The sequence below is a fragment of the Mirounga angustirostris genome, unplaced genomic scaffold (assembly GCF_029215605.1).
Source record: "Mirounga angustirostris isolate CCGP_5_RB_7025 unplaced genomic scaffold, mMirAng1.0.hap1 SCAF_11, whole genome shotgun sequence".
Taxonomy (NCBI): domain Eukaryota; kingdom Metazoa; phylum Chordata; class Mammalia; order Carnivora; family Phocidae; genus Mirounga; species Mirounga angustirostris.
In genome coordinates, this window is record NW_026991719.1 from 36,884,918 (window position 1) to 36,891,820 (window position 6,903).

The following is a 6,903-nucleotide window of genomic DNA, read 5'->3' on the forward strand; positions in this document are numbered from 1 at the left end:
ACTCGTGAAATTATCTGGCCTGATGCATTCTTTTAGAAGCTTACTAATTGTTGATTTAGTTTTTTAATAGGGTTATTCAGCATACCTACTTCTCCTTTTGTGAATTTTGGTAGCTTGCATATTTGAAGGACTTGGTCTAAGTTATCAAATACGTGGGCATAGAGTTGTTCATAGTATTCCTTTATTACCCAGGGGATTGGGAATGACGGCCCATCTTTCATTTCTGATATTAGCAATTTATGTCTTCTCTTTTTTCCTTGGTTACCCTGGCTAGAGGTTTTTCAATTTTATTCGTCTTTCCAAAGAACCAACTTGTGGTTTTGTTGCTTTTCCCTATTTCCTGTTTTCAATTTCACTGGTTTCTGCTCTAATTTTTATTACTACTTCTTTCCTTCTCCTTGCTTTAGTCCTAAATTGCTCTTTCTTAGTTTCCTAATGTGGATTCTTAGGTTACAGATTTTTTTTTTTTTAAAGATTTTATTTATTTATTTGAGAGAGAGAGACAGAGAGAGAGCATGAGAGGGGGGAGGGTCGGGAAGGTCAGAGGGAGAAGTAGACTCCCTGCCGAGCAGGGAGCCTGATGCGGGACTCGATCCCGGGACTCCAGGATCATGACCTGAGCCGAAGGCAGTCGCTTAACCAACTGAGCCACTCAGGCGCCCTAGGTTACAGATTTTAGATCTTTATTTTCTTAAAATATATTTAATGCAACAAATTTACCTCTACACACTAGTTTTGCCCACATGCCACAAATTTGGTAAGTTGTATTTTTATTTTTATTTAGTTCCACATTCAGACCCTGACCATATTTTCTTAGATTTATAGCTAAAACTTTCATGGGGGGGGGGCTATTGTACATGGTATTATTAAAATTTTGGTTTCTACTTGTTCATTATTAATGTCTAGAAATATAAGTGTTTGGATGTTGATCTGATATCTGTGAGCTTGCCAAACTCAGTAACTTTAAGTGCTTTTTTTGCAGATTACTTGAGATTTTCTATGTAGGCAATCATGTCATCTGGGAATATGGATAGTTTTATCTATCCCTGTCCAATATGTATAACTTTTATTTCTTTTTCTTGATTCATTGCACTTGCTAGTGCTTCCAGTATGATACTGAGTAAGAGTGATGAGAGTGGGCATCCTTACCTTGATCCTAGTCATAGGGAGAAATCATTCAGTCTTTCACCATCAAGTATAATGTTAGCTATAGGGTTTTTAAAGCTGTCTTTTATCAGGTTGAGAAGTTCCCTTATATTTCTTGCTTGCTGAGAGTTTTTATCATGAATGGATGTTGAATTTTGTCAAATGATTTTTCTGCATTTTTTTTTTTTTGGTATAATCATTTTTTCTTTAATCTGTTAATACAGTGGATTGCATTGACTGATTTTCTGGTGTTGGAACCATCCTTGCATTCCTGGAGATAAACCCCGCTTGGTGTGATGTATTTACCAGATTGCTGGGTTAAATAGCTAAGATTCTATTGAAGATTTTTGTATCTATTTTAAGAGGGATGTGGTCTACAGTTCTCTCTTCTGGTATTCTCTTTATTTGTTTCTTATATCAGAGTAATGGTGGCTCATCAAATGAATTGAGAAGTGTCCCCTTATCTTCTTAAATGCATAGCAGAATTCTACAGTGAAATTAGCTGGGTCTGGAATTTTCTTTTTTGGAAGAATTTTAACTGTGAAATCAATTTCTTTAATAGATACAAGGCTATTCAAGTTATTTATTTTTTCTTAGGGTGAGTTTTGGTAGGCTTTGCCTTTCAAGGAATTGGTCTAGTTTATCCAAACTGTTACATTTATGTGCATAGAATTGTTTTTAGCATTCTTTCATTGTCCTTTAATGTCTGTGAATCAGTAATGATATCTCCTCTTTAATTCCTGATATTTATCATATGTGTCTTCTCTCTTTTACTTGATCATCAAGCTAGAGGTTTACCAGTTTTGTTGATATTTTCATAGTATCAGCTTTTTGTTTAGATATTATCTATTGTTTTACTATTACTGTTGTTTTCTCTGTTTTCAATTTTATCAATTTTTTATCTTTTCTTTATTATATCCTTCTATTTGCTTGCTTTAGGTTACTTGTCTTTTTTTTTTTTCATTTCTTAATTTGGATGCTTAAGTTATTGATTTGAGACATTTCTTTTCTTTCTGTTTTTAAACATTTTTTTATTTGAGTATAGTTAACACACAACATAGTGATTCAACTTCTCTATACATGATGTAAGACCTTTCTTTTCTAATATAAGCACTCAATGCTATAAAATTTTCTCTAAGCACTATTTTGGGTACATCTCACATATTGTAATATACTTTATTTCTATTTTTATTCAGTTCAAAATATTTTCTAACTTTCTTGAGACTTCCTCTTTGAACCATGGATTATGTACTAGTGTACTGTTTAATTTCCAAATGTTTAGAGATTGCCCAGATATCCTTCTGTTATCAGTTTCTAGTTTAATCATGTTATGGTCAGAGAACATATTTTTAGTAACCTTAATTCTTCTAAGTTTAACAAAGTTTGTTGTATGGCTTAGCATATAGTTTAATTTGGTAAATGTTTCCATGAACACTTGAAAAGAGTATGTATTCTTTTTTGGGGGGGGAAGGTTGTATTAATGTCAATTCGATTCAGTTAGTTGATGATGTTGTTTATCCTTCAATATCTTTGCTGATTTTATGGCTACTCATTCTATCAATTGCTTAGAGAGGAATATTGAAATGCACAGATATTGTTGTGAATTTGTTTCTCTTTTCAGTTCTGTCAGTTTTTGCTTCATTTATTTTGAAGCTCTGTTGGCAGCTGCATACACATTCAGAGTTTTTATGTCTTCTTGATGAATCATTATATAGTGTTCCTCTTTGTCCCTGGTTATTTTCCTTGTTCTGAAGTGTATTTTGCCTAATATTAACATGCCCACTCCAGCTTTTTTCCTTTTGATTGGTATTTGCATGTTATATCCTTTTCTATCCTTTCATTTTTAACCTACTTGTATCATTGTGTTTCAAGTAGGTTTCTTATAGACAACATATAGTTGTGTCTTTGTGTGTGTGTGCGTGTGTTGTTTTTAAATCCAATCTAAATATCACTGACTTTTAATTGGTTTGTTTAAACGATTTACATTTCATGTAATTACTGATATTGTTGTATTGTGCTGTAGCATTTTATTATTAGTTTCTGCTTTTCTCTTAGGTGTTTCTCCCCGCTCCCATGTGTTTCATTCCTCTGTTTTCCCTTACTTCTCTTCTTTTGAGTTATTCAAATGCTTTTTAGAATTCCATTTAAATCTCTCTACTGGGTTTTTGACTGTATCTCTTTGAATTGTTTTTTTCAGTGATTGCTGAAGGGAATACCATATATACACCCAACTTTACACAATCTAATTAGCATTAATATCTTACCATGTCACAAAAAACAAAGAAAACTTGTGAGTATATAGTAATTTTAGTCTTTCCCCTTTATAAAGTTTTCATATGTATTATGTCTATCTATATTGAAAATTTCATCAGATAGCAGTATGATTTTTGCTTCTGACAAATATTATATTGTTACACTAAGTTAAAGACAAAAAAAATGATCCATTTTATTTAGGCAGTTATTTACCATTTTTGTTGCTATTCAATCGTTATTGATTTTCCAGGTTTCTTTTAGTCAGTATTTCCTTTCTACTTGAAGAATTTCTTTAAAGCAAGTCTATTAGTGATGAATTCTCTTAGATTTTTTTTTTTTTTTGAGAACATCTTTATTTTCCCTTTATTCTTGAAGGATATTTTCACAGGATATAGTATTCTGGGTTGACAGGCAGGTCTTTTGTTTTAGCACTTTAAAAATATTGTTCCACTCTTTTGGTCTCCATGGTTTCTGATGGAAAAAATCTGTACTCATTTGGATCTTTGTTCTCCACATGTAATATGTTATTTTTCTGTGGATGCTTTGCAGATTTTATCTTAATCTTTCATTTCCAGCAGTTTGTTTATGATGTGTATAGGCATGGTTTTCTTTCAGTTTATTCTCTTTGAGGTTCACTGAGCTTCTTAGATTTATAAAGTTTGTTTTCCACAAAACTTGGAGAGTTTCAGTCATTATTTATTCAATTTTTTTTCTCCTCTCCTTTTGAAAATTTCATGATAGAAATGTTAGACCTTTTGATATTGTTCCATAGGCCTCAAAGGCTCTAGTTTTTTTTTTTTTTAAACCCAATTTTTCAGATTGCATTATTTCTAGTGATGTATCATCAAATTTACTAATTCTTTCCTCTGTCATCACCATTCTATTAAGCCCTTTCAATTTTTAAATTTCTGTTATTGTAGCTTTCAGTTTTAGGATGCCATTTGGTTCATTTTTATAGATTCTATTTCTCAGATGAACACTTATATCTTTGCATTTCTTTCAAAATTGTTCACCCTTACTTCTTATAGCATGATCATAATAGCTGCTCTAAAATCTCATCTGGTAATTACAACATTTGGTTATCTCAAGGTTGGCATCTGTTGATTGCCTTTTGCCTTGACAATTATTCAAATTTGTCTGAATCTTTGTATGTTGAGGAATTTTGGATTGTATTTGGGCATTTTGAATACTATATATCATGAGACTCTGATTCCTATAAAAATCTTCCAAAGAATGTTATTTTTAAAATGTTTCCGCAGGCATTCAATGCAATTCCATCCAGACTGCAAGTCCTAAACCAGCTTCTGTGGGCTACAGTTCCTACGTCACTTCAGTTTTCAGAGCCATTGCAGTGCCCTTCCAGTTTGTATTTTTTTTGTACATCTTTGTTGTGTTCATTACAGCTGGTTTCACACACATGAGCAGTTTGGGACTGAGGTAGTACTTCATATAGAGATTTAAAAATCCCTATTGATAGCTTCATCATCTCAATAGTTCTCTCTGATTCCCAGGGTGTTTTTTTTTTTTTTTTTTTTTTTCTTTTTTCTTCTAGTAGTTTGGCTAGAAAGCCAGAGCTTTAATGTCTCTACATTTTCATGCACTCCTTGTGACTGGGCCTAACTTAGGGCAAAGCAGTGAAAATACAAAAAAGAGTCCCGCTCCGCAGGAGCAGCCTGTGCTCCTTCCAATGGAGGAAGGGGCTGCCTTTTCTTTGCTGGCACTCAAAACAGCTTGGGACAATCTCCATCTTGCTAGGAGCAGGGGACTCTTATTTTGTTGCTCATGTTGTTGCGTCAAGAGAGGTTTGTCCCCCACTCCTGCTTCTCTGGCCAGAGAAAGCAATTGGATCTGACTTTATCTGTGCCTGTTAGTTGTTTTGGTTTGGGGTTGCTACAGAGCTTAAGCCAGGATGTAAAAGACGGGGGCAAAAAGCCTAGGCAACTCATTGCTGGGTTGTCCTTTGAGTATTGAATTCTATATCTATCCACCTGCTCTTCTTCTTCTTCTTTTTTTTTTTTTCCAGCACAATTCTATTTAATGGAGGTGGGCAGCAGGATGTTCCACTATGATTAATTTAGTCCAGGGACCTGCCAACATAAGGTAGAGAAGAAGCCACCATCATTCTTTCGGGAGTAGCCTCTATTGGTGGCTGCAGTGTGAGGGGACACTATGGATCCCTGGATGCTGTGGATAGACTCCTTCTTAGGGTTGATCCAGTGTCTGATGTTAGCTCAGGAAGTGATGGAAGATGGCAGAGGAGGGGGTAAAAGTTCTCCAGGGAATTGGGTCTTGATGATTCCATGGGTATCCTGGTTGGTCTCCTGGTGTAAGAGTATCTCACTTTTGTTCTTGAATGTCCCTGTGTGGTGGTTGTACAAGGCTGCTAAGCAGAAATCCAGGTCATCCTTTGGTATCTCAGGATCAAAAAAATAAACATCCCGCCTCATGGAGGTGATTGTGGGAGTTGAGCTGAGCCGACTCCAGGGTTCCTGTTGCTGAGCAAGGTGAGCTGGGTTCTTATATGGCAGTTTCTTGGAAGCCTGGAGTTTTCCCAGGAAGGTATCATCGTTATCCAGCATAGGGTGCTGGCAGGGGTCTCAGGTGAAAGGCATGGTAAAATGCGGAGTGAGCCACTGGTGTGAGGGATGGGAAGCCCGTGCAGCCACACAGCTGCTCTTATTCTTTTTTAGCATTTTGTGCAGTGTTCTTAGTTATAATCTGTTGGGGAGATAGTATAGAATGTATTCACTCCATTTTTACTAGACCCAAACTCACCTGCTTTGCTTTTACAAGCACATGATATTTATAGTATGAAAAGAAAAATGTTTCGTTGGGGGAGTGGTTTTTTTTTTTCCCAAATTTGTATTTAAATTCTAATTAGTTAACATATAGTTCAATATTGGTTTCAGGAGTAGAATTCACTGATTCATCAGTTACATGTGACACCCAGTGCTCATCACAACAAGTGTCCTCCTTAATGGCCATCACCCATTTAACCCATCCCCCACCCACCTCCCTCCATCAACCCTCAGTTTGTTCTCTATCATTAAGAGTCTCTCATGGTTTGCTTCCCTTTTTTTTCCCCCTTTCCCATATGTTCATCTGTTTTCTTTCCTAAATTCCACACATGAATGAAATCATATGGTATTTGTCTTTCTCTGACTTATTTTGCTTAACATAATACACTCTACCTCCATCCATGTCATTGCAAATGGCAAGATTTCATTCTTTTTGATGGCTGAGTAATGTTCCTGTGTGTGTGTGTGTGTGTGTGTGTACCACATCTTCTTTATCCATTCATCATTTGATGGACGACACTTGGGCTCTTTCCGTAGTCTGGCTATTGTTGATAATGTTGCTATAAACATCAGGATGCATGTGCCCTTCGAATCTGCATTTTTGTATCCTTTGGGTAAATACCTAGTAGTGCAGTTGCTGGGTCGTAGGGTAGTTCTATTTTTCACTTTTTGAGTAACCTCCATACTGTTTTCCAGAGTGGCTGCA

The 6,903-nt window shown here is 35.5% G+C and overlaps 1 pseudogene; it reads right to left on the reverse strand.

Annotated features, from left to right (window-relative positions):
• Window positions 1-5,426: 5,426 nt before the first annotated feature.
• Window positions 5,427-6,011, reverse strand: LOC123843700 (cilia- and flagella-associated protein 276-like; annotated as a pseudogene).
• Between the last annotated feature and the right edge of the window lie 892 nt (window positions 6,012-6,903).